This window comes from Ciconia boyciana, chromosome 1 (assembly GCF_034638445.1).
Source record: "Ciconia boyciana chromosome 1, ASM3463844v1, whole genome shotgun sequence".
NCBI classification, from domain to species: domain Eukaryota; kingdom Metazoa; phylum Chordata; class Aves; order Ciconiiformes; family Ciconiidae; genus Ciconia; species Ciconia boyciana.
The window spans coordinates 165,972,498-165,986,160 of record NC_132934.1 but is presented as its reverse complement, the minus strand read 5'-3'; positions in this window follow the sequence as shown (position 1 = coordinate 165,986,160).

The following is a 13,663-nucleotide window of genomic DNA, read 5'->3' as shown; positions in this document are numbered from 1 at the left end:
GAATTTAAAGCAGACAAATCACACCTAATGTGTTTAAATTAGCTGAGCTTCTTCACTTTGCCATGTCAGAAGCTGTGTCATTCTGGACAGGAGGAAAGGTATACACAAAGCTCAGTTGCCCTTCCCATAGCCTTGATGACTGCAAAAACTGTTCTATTTCCAGTAACATGGAGGAAGTGTTTTCAGGATAGCATCAGCATTACCTGCTAATGTAAAACCATTTGACAATTATGTCCTTGTCCTGTTGATTGGTGGGGAAGTCAGAGCTTCCAAAACTTTCTTCACTTTAGAACAAATCTGCATGATGTGACAATAATTGACAGTTCTTAAAAGACCATGAGGTAAATGAGAATATTAATATTATCTGAATAGGTAATGGATAAAATAATCTACATAAGATGAACAACTGAAAGTTTAAAAGCAAAGAGAATGCACAATGCACAAGTGCATTTTTTTTCTCACTTCTTTATTTTGCATGCCATTCATTTCAAATTAATAAAGTATTTGAGCATTTAGAGTGTTTGCACAAGTTTGTTTTTAATTAGGTCACCAATTTCATATGGAATCTAAAGAAAAGGTAGTTGTTTTAGTGTGATTCAGTGTGTTTTCAACTGTGTGGCAGTTTAATAATCAGTTAATTTACACTATGTACTAATGTACAACAGGAAATTTCACTGTAATAGCAGGCCAAATTTCATTTACTTTTCCTGCATGACCACTATTATGGATGCCATTAAGGTTACCTTCACTTATTTGTCAGTCAGAGTTATTTATATTTTCCATTTTTTCTTCTGTCCTTTTTTTGTCCATAAAACCTTTTTTCTTGTCTTAAAACATCTTTTATTGCCTAATTTGTTTGTCAGGTCCACAGTGCATTAAAAACCTAAAAAGGAAACCTAATCCAACAAGTGCAAGTTTTCCAAACAAAATTAAATATGTTGTCTGACTTAGGCTTAGTCAGATTTGGGTACAGAGAGCTCCATAACGTTGCAACTAGACAGATGTTATCAGCAGAATTCTTAAAAATGAGAATGTTGACAAAGGAGGAATCTTCCGTACTAAACAAATTTAAAGACTGACAGCTGTCTAATCAGAGAAGTTAGGTATAAGGAATGGCTCTAGATTTGAACCAGAGAGAGGATCTAGATTATCACATGATGCTGTTAAAAGAAGAGACTAGCTGCAATTTCCTAAACTCTGCAAAGAACATTTTTATTGTGTGGTCAGAAAGCCAAACAAATGAAATCATAGAATCACAGAATCATATAAGTTGGAAGGGACATCCAGAGGTCATCTTGTCCAATCTCCTGCTCAAAGCAAGGCCAACTCAGAGCAGGCTGGTCAGGTCCATGTCCAGGCAGGTCTGAATATTTCCAAGGATGCTGATTCCAAAATCTCTCTGGGAAATTGTGTTTGAGTTTGAGTATGAGTGTTTGATCACACTCATGTTATCTTTTTTAATTTAATTTTGAAACTGAATTTCCTGTATTACTTGTGTCTGTCATCTCTTGTCCTTGATTCTGCATGTCTAAGAAGGATCTGGATTCCACCTTCTTTACACCTTCCCATTAGGTAGGGGCAGACAGCAATGAAGTCTCCCCATAACTTTCACATCCCCAGGCTGAACAACTCCAGTTCTCTCAGCCTCTCCTCCTTGTGTTATGTGCTCCAGGTCCCTGACCATCTTGGTGGCCTCCTGTTGAACTTTCTCCAGTATGTCCATATCTCTCTCATACTGGGAAGCCCAGCACTGGACACAGTACCCCAGATGTGGTTTCAGATGTGGTCTCACCAGTTCTGAGTAGAGGGGAATGTTCATCTTCCTCAGCCTGTGACTATGGTCCTCCTAATGCTGCCCAGTACACAGTTGATCTTCTTTGCAGCTAGGACACACAGCTGAAGCATTTTCTGAAAAAACAGATAAAATTTTGCCCCCCCCCCAAACCAGAAGCTAGAGCTCTGTCAACCTCTGGTAGTAACGAATATAACTTAAATTATTTTATATCTTTCAGCCTTGTTTTCTGACAATCAGTGTGGTATCTTCCAACTACTAATACTATCCAAAGTCTCACTATTGGCTTCAGTGGGAGCTAAACATAGAGACAACATGTGGGTCTATGTTTGATAACATTCAGCAGAGAAAAGAAAATTCTGGAAAAAATGTAATAGTATGAGTTGTGGGCACAAATATCACAGTGAAATGTGTCCACACCCCATGTAGAAAAGAAAACATAATTCTCAACGGTCAAATATGGGATTAAAATGTACAATGAATAAGTCAAAAAGGAAGCAAAAATGGACTTCAACAATTTTGAAGATTTTAAATTAATAAATGTATTTGTATATTTGTTACTACTTTCATTTCATATCATTGCTTCACAAGGTCCTAGTCTGGAAGAGCTAACAGAAGTATTTTTTAAAAATAAGGTTTGTTTCATGAAATAGAAACAGATATGAGGAAGCAGCAGACAGATCTGACACTATTTAAGACCATCTTTCTGCTGGAAATATCTTTGAGAGAAAAACTGGTAATTAATATGCAGTACAATTCATATTTCACCATTCTGAAATTTTTATCATTATATAGTTTCCCTGAAATCAGTGATGCAAACACCTAATTACAGCAGAATGACCATGAAAAGATAAATATCTACTTCATAGTTTCTCCTTAGATCCATATGTATTTTGATGAATCACAGAGTCCTTGTTTAGACAGCAAAGAAAGATTGTTACCATATGCCAGCAACTGGTATTTTTCAAAATACAGCGTGAATGCTAATATTTGCAATATTGGCCAAATAGAAGCCAAGGTTTTAAAAGAAGCAATTTATTTTAAAGACCGTATTTAAAGTAATGACTTAAATATCTAAGTTAGGTTCCAATGGGAAAATAATTCATTGTTCTGACGTAGTTGCCAAACATCCTCAGATCATCACTGCAGAGACAGAGGTGCTTCTGAAGATCCACAGCTCGCCTGAATTGAATAATAAACTTCTCATTTGTCTGCCCTCTTTCTGTCTCCCTGCACCACACACAGTTCAAAAGAAAGAGTGGAGAATGGCGTAATCCAGGTTAATGCATGTTTTATGTCAAGGAGTCTGGTATCTGTGTCACCTGTTCCTTGGAGAAATGCTGTAATTGTTAGATCCATGAGCAATTTATTGTGCATGGACACTCCCAATGATGACACTATTTATTAATGCTGGGAACACCATTGGTACTTCAGAATTTTTTTAGGATAGCCTAAGTTCATCCTAATGCTGATGGCAATGAAGCTGTAGGCAGCAGGTAGATGATGATCATCATCTCAGAACAAGTGTTTCTGAACACTTGTGAGCTTCAGTTTATACACCCATAGAATGTGAGGCTTGGAAGTGATGATCTAAATAGATTAAGGAATCTGTAATGGTTATTCAGCAATAAAGACATGAAAGGGTTCTTGCAGTCAAGTTGATGGTGGAATTCTGTTTCCTACTCCTTAATTATGGCAGAATTTAGGTGGACTGAATCTGTTTTAATGAATTTTACATTTAATAATACTTAAAGTTCAGATTTGTTAAGACTGTTGTTAAATTCTACTGATCTCAGGTTAATTTAATGCACTGTATCTATTCTTATTTGCACCTCAAATTCTACTCTAGCCTACATTAACTGGTAGTCTCTATTAGCTCTTGAGCGTCATAGTCCTGTTGTGGTTTTCAGTAACTCTCACTTTCATGTACTCTTACCACTGTAACTTCTTTCACAGTGACTGAAATCTCCTTGTTGTTAAAAAGAGGAAAGAGGAGGAAATAGGGAAAAAGTTAATTTAATGGAAATTGAAATATATAGAGTAATACTATTTCAGTCTGTGATATCACTACACACCACTGAAATGTGGTGAATATTAAAAAAATATGCAGTCTACATATTGTTTAACTGAAAAGAGGTCAAGCTATTCAATCCTCACTTTATGTACGTACATTGCAAGTGTTTATGGCTGTGTTAAACTGTGAGTATGTATGTTTTTATATATATATATATATATATGTATTTATGTATATATGTATGCATGAGAGATGCCAAGTTGAATTTCCTTGGTGAACAAAAACTAGTTCTGCTAATTAATAAAGGTAGGAACAGGAGGAATATATTCAGAAGGTGGAGAACATGGGAAAATTGCTATTGAGGTCTGAAAATAATTAAAAAAAAAGGTTACTTTTTCACCAGAAGAGCAGAAGGGAACATACTATTAAGCTTTAAAGGCATACAAGGTGTTAACTTAGCTTCTAAAGGGAATTTTTCAGAATATATAGGAGACACTATACCAAAGAGCATCAGCATTTTCTTTGTACACTACAGTAATAGTAATAATGGCGTTAAAAGCTCCAGTCTCTCAGTGCATCAGGTATTAAATCTCACAGGGGCAGATATATCAAGCTGATGGCATAAGTGGGGAAAAAAAAATTTAAAAAGAGAAGTTCACAAAATGTGTTATATATGTTAAAGAGGAAAAATACAAGGCTGATTTCATAATGCTGTGGCACAGAGAAGGCCATCTTAGAATTTATTTCCTCCTTCAGTATTATCTTGGAATGGTATTTTATTTATAAACCTTTCATCTGTGTATGTGTTATTTTTTTGGTTGGTAAGTCTCTCTCTCTCTCTCACTGCCTCTCTCAGATTTACTTCATTGATGTGTCTGATTTCACACATAGAAGTAACAGAGCATCTGGGATACAGGGAGAGAAACACCAAGCTCCTTGGACAGCAGGATGCCTACCTTTAAGAAATGTGACATTTACTATGTGACTGTGTGACTGACAAAAAGTAATGTGTCACTCAGTGAAAGCTTGACACATATAAACTTGCTGTTATGTAACACAGAATTGTATGTTTTATTCTGATTAAATATTTCACACTAAAAGCACAAATTTTTAATCAAGCAATTCACACTCCTCCAAAGATATGTAATAATTTTCAGAAGAAGGCATCTATTTATGATTTGGCTGTACTAGGCTTCTTTTACATCACTCACATTTAAACCCAACTCCCAAACTTAATTTGTTTTTAAACTACTGGCATGTAGTGTTGGAGGAATACCTCAATTTCAACAGAAAACTGAAAGACCACTGAAAATGTATCTGCTTACCTCTGGTCCATGTTCTTTAGGATGAGGTCAGGGTTTTAGCCACACATGCATCTTTCCCAAGTCCATGTCAATATCATCTTACTTCTCACTCAAAAAATGTCAAAAGCTAGTGTAAACAGAAGCAATCCATCTACTGGCTTTATGTTAGCTGAAACACACAACGTCTTCCAGAAATACGTTTTGTTTCAAAACCTTTATGATGGCAGGCTGTAACCATAATATTTATTCACAATTTTCAGTCAAGGAAAAATCCTCTTTCAGGAAAGAAATTAACATATTCTCAGCTTTAATCACATTCTTGTGTTCTAACATACCTGAAGTACACTTCTGTGCATTTTTTCCCTGTTAATGGATTTATGTTTATTATTAGACCCAATATTTAATCTTGGATTACAACAATGGCTTTTCATGCATCATGTGTTGTTTCGTGTTAAAAATGTAAAAGTGTAGTCATACTAAAGCCATGCGGCCAATCTTCACATAATTACCAAAGTGCAACCTAGATGGTAGTAGAACAGAAATTGAGCTGCAAGGTTGGTTAGTTTTACATACTATTTAGTTTCTCCACATGTGGTGTTTCAACATCAAAACTAGATCAAGTTTTAGGCATCATTTGGGAATTACATTTGAGCTACTATATTTTTAGGTTTCTTATTCTATCAGTAAACTTAAGTAATTAAAAAAGGAAAAATGTGGAATACTGAAGATCAGTGAGCAACAGACCATGTGTTCCACTTTTGTTTTATTATTAATCATGCATAGAGATGAGAAGAATGCAACACATGACAGTATTACTCAATCTATTCAGAAAGAAAAAGAAAAAAAAAAGAATAATTCATTATTAAATAAACACTTTTGTTGATCCTTCAATCATTAGAGCGATTTCCTTAGTGCTGTCCAATATTCAGATTAAGAAAAACAATTTTAGAACACATGTTTTATTATCAATGAAAAAGGTAAGATAATTGCGATGTTGATTTCCAGGGCTATAAGCATGTTATGCCTCAAGAACCTTGACTAGAAGTCCATTCCTTTTCACTTTTTCAGGTTCTGATATCACACACCATAATTTTATACTAAGCTAGGGATGATAAAAGCAATTTCAATTGATGTTTATAAGCTTATTTAAGTACTCTTAAAGTAATGCTACTGCTTGCCAAGAAGAAATTAAAATATTTTAAAATACTTTTAAGCTCATATTTGGCTCCTAGAAGATTATTCATTAAGCCATATAACATTTATTGCAGTTTAAGTTTGTCTGCAAGGTAAAAAATACAATGGTCTTTATTAATATTTTGAAAATATGTCAGTGAATAGTGTATACTGTATACAATATTTAATAGTGTAAACTGTATTATTAATGATTTTTATTCAACTTAACAGCTCCTTGCACCACATGTAGAACTTAAATATTTAAACATTAAAAAAACCTGAAAACCCACACAATGAAACTTTCCCAAAGGTATAAAAATGTTTTATTTATATAAATATAAAGTTAAATTAAAGGTGGATGAACCACTCTGTGGCTATTATGAATAGTCCTATAAATTATAAATAGGATAAAATCCTTATGGAGTCTGGATACTATTAGAAAAAAAAAATGTTCTTCATGGCAAAGAAAACTCTTTTTATTTTGTTCAAAAGTTCTGTTTTTCTTCTCTTTGTTTCCCCTGGCATAGCTCCAATATATTAGGTGGAACTCAGGCACTTAAATACAGAATTAGGTTCCAGAAAATCTCTGTGAAAATAAGCAGCACTTGTTTGACTTTGAAGTCCTCTGGGATCAAGACTTATGCTTCTGTGCCTGTGCAGAACTTCTGTGTTTTGAATATTTCAAATCCTTTTTCTCTCCTAAATTATACTGAGCTCCAGTGATCCAACATGCAGTCAATCTCCCAGTATACACACACCTCGAGTAAGAATTATGACTAATCATAGTTATAGACTCTTGCTTTTCAAACAGATGCTCATGACTCCTGCTCTTTTTATGAAATAGCTTCATGGACTAAATAGTCACTTATAGAATGAGAGACCTGTAAAAGTCCAAATTTGCATGACATTATTCCATAATCATCAGCCTGTGAACTTTTCTGGGATTATGCCACTCTTCATTTCTGTTGTAGCTATGAAACATTCGGGAAGAAATTCAAAATACTGCATGCCAAAAAAGAGTGCAGAGAAAAGGACCTGTCTCTATAATGCAGGAATTAAATGTACAAACAGTAAAGAGCAGGTCCTGACTTTCAGGCACTGCTTCCAGGATACTTAATAGATACTGATTTATTTTCTATGCCTATAATTAGTATAGTGCAGAATATAATTTATTTCTTTAGATTCCTAATATATTTCTATAGATTCCACTGTGCCAACATCTCCAGCTCTACATCTATTAGGTCTGTTCAGCATATTACTAGGTATTTTCTGTGTCGTCTTGTTGTGGTTTAGCCCCAGTTGGCAACTAAGCACCCACGCAGCCGCTCGCTTACCCTCCTCCCTCCCCTCCCGGTGGGATGGGGGAGAGAATCTGAAGAGCAAAAGCAAGAAAACTCATGGACTGAGAAAAGAACAGTTTAATAATTGGAACAACAACAACAACAATGCTACTGCTACTAATAATAATAAATTGTAATGAAAAGGAAAATAACAAGAGAGGGAGAGAGAGAGGAACAAAACCCAGGGAAAAACAAACAAACAAAAGTTATGCAAACGCTCACCACCTGCTGGCCGATGCCCAGCCAGTTACTGAGCAGCGATTGCTGTCCCCCAGCCAACTCCCCCCAGTTTATATACTGAACATGATGTCATACGGTATGGAATAGCCCTTTGGCCAGTTTGGATCAACTATCCTGGCTGTGCCCCCTCCCAGCTTCTTGTGCGCCTGGCAGAGCATGGGAAGCTGAAAAGTGCTTGACTAGTGTAAGCACTACTTAGCAATAACTAAAACATTGGTGTGTTATCAACATTATTCTCATCCTAAATCCAAAACACAGCACTATACCAGCTACTAGGAAGAAAGTTAACTCTATCCCAGCCAAAACCAGGACAATTCTTAAAGAGATAAACTCTTAAAGAGAGATCTATAGTGTTCTCCAGTAGAAATATATTTCTTGACTGTATGATACATAGGAACACATCCAGAAAAGGGCATTGGTTACATCCAGTGCCTCGGTTCATGTGGAAAAGGACTAGCTCATGCCTCTGAGGAATAATTTTAGCACAGGCATGCAGCTGATATTGCGGGAACACACAGAAATAAGTACTTACTAGCAAGAATGCATAGTTTCTTAATCATAAACAGGGCTGGTCATGAGACAAAATCTAGGTGTTCAGCTCTGTCAAAAGAGAAACATTTCTGTTTTTCTGTATAACTACAGTTTCACACTCCTAGGCCTTGGATTCACCCTGATAATTTGAAAAGCTGATAGTTACACTGTTCCCTCTGTAGCTAATGGGAAAAGACAAACATTTCCAGAGAGCAGTTGGACCCATGTGAGATTATCATAGGTAAGGAATATTAAAATCAAATTGAGGTACTCAGTTTGGGTGGCTATTTTGAAAGAGTATTCAGGTTCAGAATTTTGAATACAGATAAACTGAATAATTTTCATGGATAATTACATATTTCCCCTGTTATTTATACTTTTAACTAAATCCTTGAGTCATATATTCTCTGGGTTTTAAGTAGTTCCATCTGGCAGAACAGATAGTGAGAATAATTTTATTTTATGTTATTGCTTTAGTTTTCAGGTGTCTGACATTTTACACTTTGATTTTGATTTTCAGAAGTGCACCACTTGCATAATCTATCCTGAAACTCTGCCTTTAGGACCAAATTGCTGATATGGGTTCCTATTAGGATCTTAAATCAATGATTATTAGGACATTAGATCTGTAATTACAGATCATTTGTTTAGAGATAAGCACAGCTATTCCCCCTAACTGTGAAGTTTAAAGTCCAAGCTAGATGTACCTGACTGGATGATCAGTGCTAAAACTGCATTATTCTGAGGCTCAGAATGCTGATAGCACCTTTTGCAACTCGGATGATTTAATTAAAGCAGATAAGTATAGGTTTGAGTCCAAGATTTTCAAAGATAAGTTTTTGGCTGATTACACTGGTTTTTATCCTGAAAAGCTTCAACAAAGAGTATTTGGAGTGGTTTGCTTGCTTTTTTGAAACAACAAATATTGGAAGGCTTAAATATCATTCACTTGATAAAAATCTTGATCCTAGAAATTCAGTTATTCTAGTAATACAGGTTATTTTAGTAGCACTGAGTTCTAAAAGTCCATGGACTCCTTATGCTGGACATTTTTCAAATCCAAGAAAAGACATTTTCTATTTCAAGAAAAGACATGCAAAGATCTTCTGTACACCTCCATTGTTAAATTTGTTAGATCAAGACAGAATCTAAAAGCACTTAGGTACCTAAGTGACCAGAAGAAGATTAAACCTAAAGTTCAAGTTAATCGCAAACAAGTTAATTGTAAACTTTAGAACCTAATTTATTACCTTTATTCAAACAATCAGACTGCGGGGAAGCTGAATCGTTTGCATTGCGTATCTGCTTCAGCATTATTCTGTGCTTTCTGCTCAAATTCTTACTGTGAGCCAAATGGCTGTTGTGTGAGGTCCAACCACAAACATTTTCTCTTCAGGACACTTCAGCTGCTGATCCAGCACAAAGGAGTTGTTCCCTTTTCTTCCCTTACAGGCACACTGATCCCAGGGAAGAGCTGAGAGGAGAGCTGGTTAATGTTAAATAAAGAGCTCACTTGAGCACGTGTGCCAAACACAAACGAAAACAGCAACCTGCTCATGTTCCCTCCGCAGTAATGCCCTTCCCATTGCGACCTCATCTGGTGGGCAGGTCTGGTGATGGTGGGCAGTGATGAAGCCAAACCAAAGGTCTGCAGCACCTATCAATCATAAATGTATAAATCAGGATATAATTATTAGTTTGCCTTGAAAAAAAGTGTAGGCATACTAAAATAGTATAGCTAACAATAGCATTTAGGTGCTTCGTAACACCATGATGCCAGGACCAAACATAATTTTACATGAGTATGTAAGCAATGTGACCACCAAAGACACAAAGAAAGATGCTTGTAGTTACATGTAGCAGACACTCAAGTAACAAAAAGCTACCAGACAGATAAGCACAAGGGACTGCAGACAGGCAGGTTGTCCTGCCAACTACACAGGAAGGATGACTGATAAAACCAAAAAGAAGATACACAGTTTCAGAAGCAGATGAGAGCTGTCTTTTCTGGGAGGGGAGGCAATAGAATAATATTAAAAAAAAATTAGAGAAGTGAGGAAAACCAAAGAAAGCAGATAATCCTACTTAGGCTCTAACTTATTTTGTCAAAGAGCTCTCAAGCCTGATCGTCATGGCCTCTGCAACTGTGCTGGTTTTGGCTGGGATAATAAACCCTATATCCTGGTGCAAAGGGACCAGGGGTGGAGATTGTAATGGATATACCTTTAAATTGTTGTAACCTTGATTTGAGTTGCATGTTATAGGAATTACTACAGCCAGAATCACCTGAACCAATGGAGGACAAGCCTTACAAGAAGCAGTACAAGTGCAGCAGTGACCTGACCTGAGCTGGCTTTGGTGCCCAATAACTCCAAGAAACACACCACCTCTCCTGTCCTGAGTGACTACCGTAAGAGATGGAGCCCAAAGTCATGGACTAAATGAACTCAGAGGAGATTTTGTGGACATTTATGGACATTTTACAGACATTTTACAGGGGTGGTCCATAGACTAAGGGAATGATATCTGTGTATTATATCAAAGGATGGGAACCGGGGTGGTGCTTACTGAGGATGTATTGGATAGTGTGGTACCCGAGCATGACATAAATGGTATGGAATAAGGGATGGAGAATGTGCTGCTTTTGGCTGGGATAGAGTTGATTTTCTTTATAGTAGCTAGTATGGGGCTATGTTTTGTATTTGTGCTGAAAACAGTGTTGATAACACACTGATGTTTTTAGTTATTGCAGCACTAGTCAAGGACTTTCCAGCTTCCCATGCTCTGCCAGGTGCAGAAGAAGCTGGGAGGGGACACAGCCAGGATAGTTGATCCAAACTGACCAAAGGGCTATTCCATACCACATGACGTCATGCTCAGTATATAAAGCTGGGGAAGAAGAAGGAAGGGGGGATGTTCGGAGTGATGACGTTTGTCTTCCCAAGTCACCATTATGCATGATGGAGCCCTGCTTTCCTGGAGATGGCTGAACACCTGCCTGCCCATAGGAAGGAGTTAATAAATTCCTTGCTTTGCTTTGCTTGCGTGCGCGGCTTTTGCTTTACCTATTAAACTGTCTTTATCTCAACCCATGAGTTTTGTCGCTTTTACTTTTCTGATTCTCTCCCCCCTCCCACCGGGGGGGAGTGAGCAAGCAGCTGTGTGGTGCTTAGTTCCTGGCTGGAGTTAAACCACGACAGCGACTAACAGCAACCAGGGACTGAAGCTAGCTCTGTGAGATTGCATCTGCACAGCTAGTTAGAATGTGATTGTTAAAGACCACAGTTTTGTATATGTATCAATGATGATTAATGACACATGAGTAGTAACCATTAGCACAAAGTATGTTGTTAATGAAGGAATTCAGTAAGATTTTGTTTAGGAGTTTAAAACTGCCCTGATTTGCCATTTTTATAACCATTCCCATCACAGCGCTGATTCTCTGATATGTAGATATACATATATATACATTCAGTCACAAAACCGGAATCATTATCATATCAATTTGTTAAATATGAAGTATATTTATCTGTCTTTGTTTGCTATAATCTATATCTGTTCTGAGAAGCTCCTGCATTTCAAATGTTCCAAACAGTTTACAAGCAGAAAAAATTCCACTTAAGTTCTCCATTCCCTCCAAAAAAGGGAAAATACATCAAGAAGAAGAAGAAGAAGGAGAAGAAAAAGAAGAAGAAGAAGATGAAGGAGAAGAAAGAAAAAAAAGAGATACAACTGAAGGGGAAAGCATGTGTCATTTTAAGCATGCTTTGATATCTCCTCTTTTTCCAATTCTTCAATCATCTAATCAGAACAGTTTGTGTTGGAAGGGACCTTTAAAGGTCATCTAGTCCAATCCCCCTGCAATGAGCAGGGACTTCTTCAACTAGATCAGGTTGCTCAGAGCCCCATCCAACCTGACCGTGAATGTTTCCAGGGATCGGGCAGGGATGGGGCATTCTTCCTTTGGACTACCTCAGCTCCTGATTGAAACCAATACTGCTTTATTTAAAACTGCTATATTAAACACTGTTTCATTTAAAGCTGCTGTATTTAAGCTTATCACATTTTATACACTTGAAAGTCCTTGTGATTTCCATCTCACTGACTCTAAAAAAGCAAAAAATTCTTTAATTCCACTGGCAGATGTCAGGAAACAGGACAGTATGTGGATCAAACACCTGCAGACAAACACTAGCTATTAGAGCTGCAACCAATTAATTTGACTGGTGTTTCCTTTCCATCCCCTATAGTTTCTTGGTAGTCAATAGTTTTCTCTTATATCTCACAAGATTTATTAATTTCCTTGTCAGAGGTTTGTGCTGTACCAACTCTGAATAACGTAGATTCCAAAAATAATGTTTGATATATAATTATCAGTCTTCCCTACTGTGATGTCTGATCCCTATAGTATAAGGGATTAATATTCATATTAGGGATTTATATTGATTTCCAAAATGACAGTCTGGTATTTGTCACTAGTCACAGAAAATCAAAACTAAAGGTTCTACTACTTGGGTTCCAAGGAAAGGCAGGAATATTTTGTGCTTATGTTGGTGTTTTGCCTGAAAAGTAGAAGAGTGAATTTATCAAAAGCTATGTTCTGGCCAAGCACAGAGATATAATTGAGAAGGAGTGTTTAGAGAATATAATCTGCCACTTTCCTTCTGGTTGCTGTAAAGGTAGAGCAAGGTGCTAGCCATAAATAGGATGCTAACATCTAACAACCTTTTTTCAGTGTCCCATGTGAGTTTGTGAAAGATCTGCACTGAAGTTTTCCCTGACAATTATCATTCAGCTATAAAAAATAATTTTAGGTAGCAGCCTTCTGACTGCCAAAGGCTATCAGAGGAGCATGAGCTGGATCCAGACTTTTGTGCCAGTTCAGAATTACCTCACCACTAGCGCCTAGCTGTAAACCTCTAGTCGAACTGGCTGCTTGCCTGTTAGCAGTCACAATGAGGAATTTGTGTTCATAAATCCAAATGCTAGGTCTCACAGTTTGCTGGCATTATCACCTTCACCCTGCTTTGAGTCAGAGATTTCATAGTCATGCTGAGTTCTGAAAGTAGAATTCTGTATTTCTGAATTTCTACATGCTTACTTGTTGGACAGTTAAGCTTATCTCCTTGATGATGTGTGCAATTGTGAAGGTCTGATTGTTTCTTAAATGCTGCCTCCAAATTGACTGGATTACCAAAAGAGGCTATGGCTGGAGAATGCCTGCAGCATTTTTAAATGAATAGTTATCATGAAATTTGGGAAAATGCTG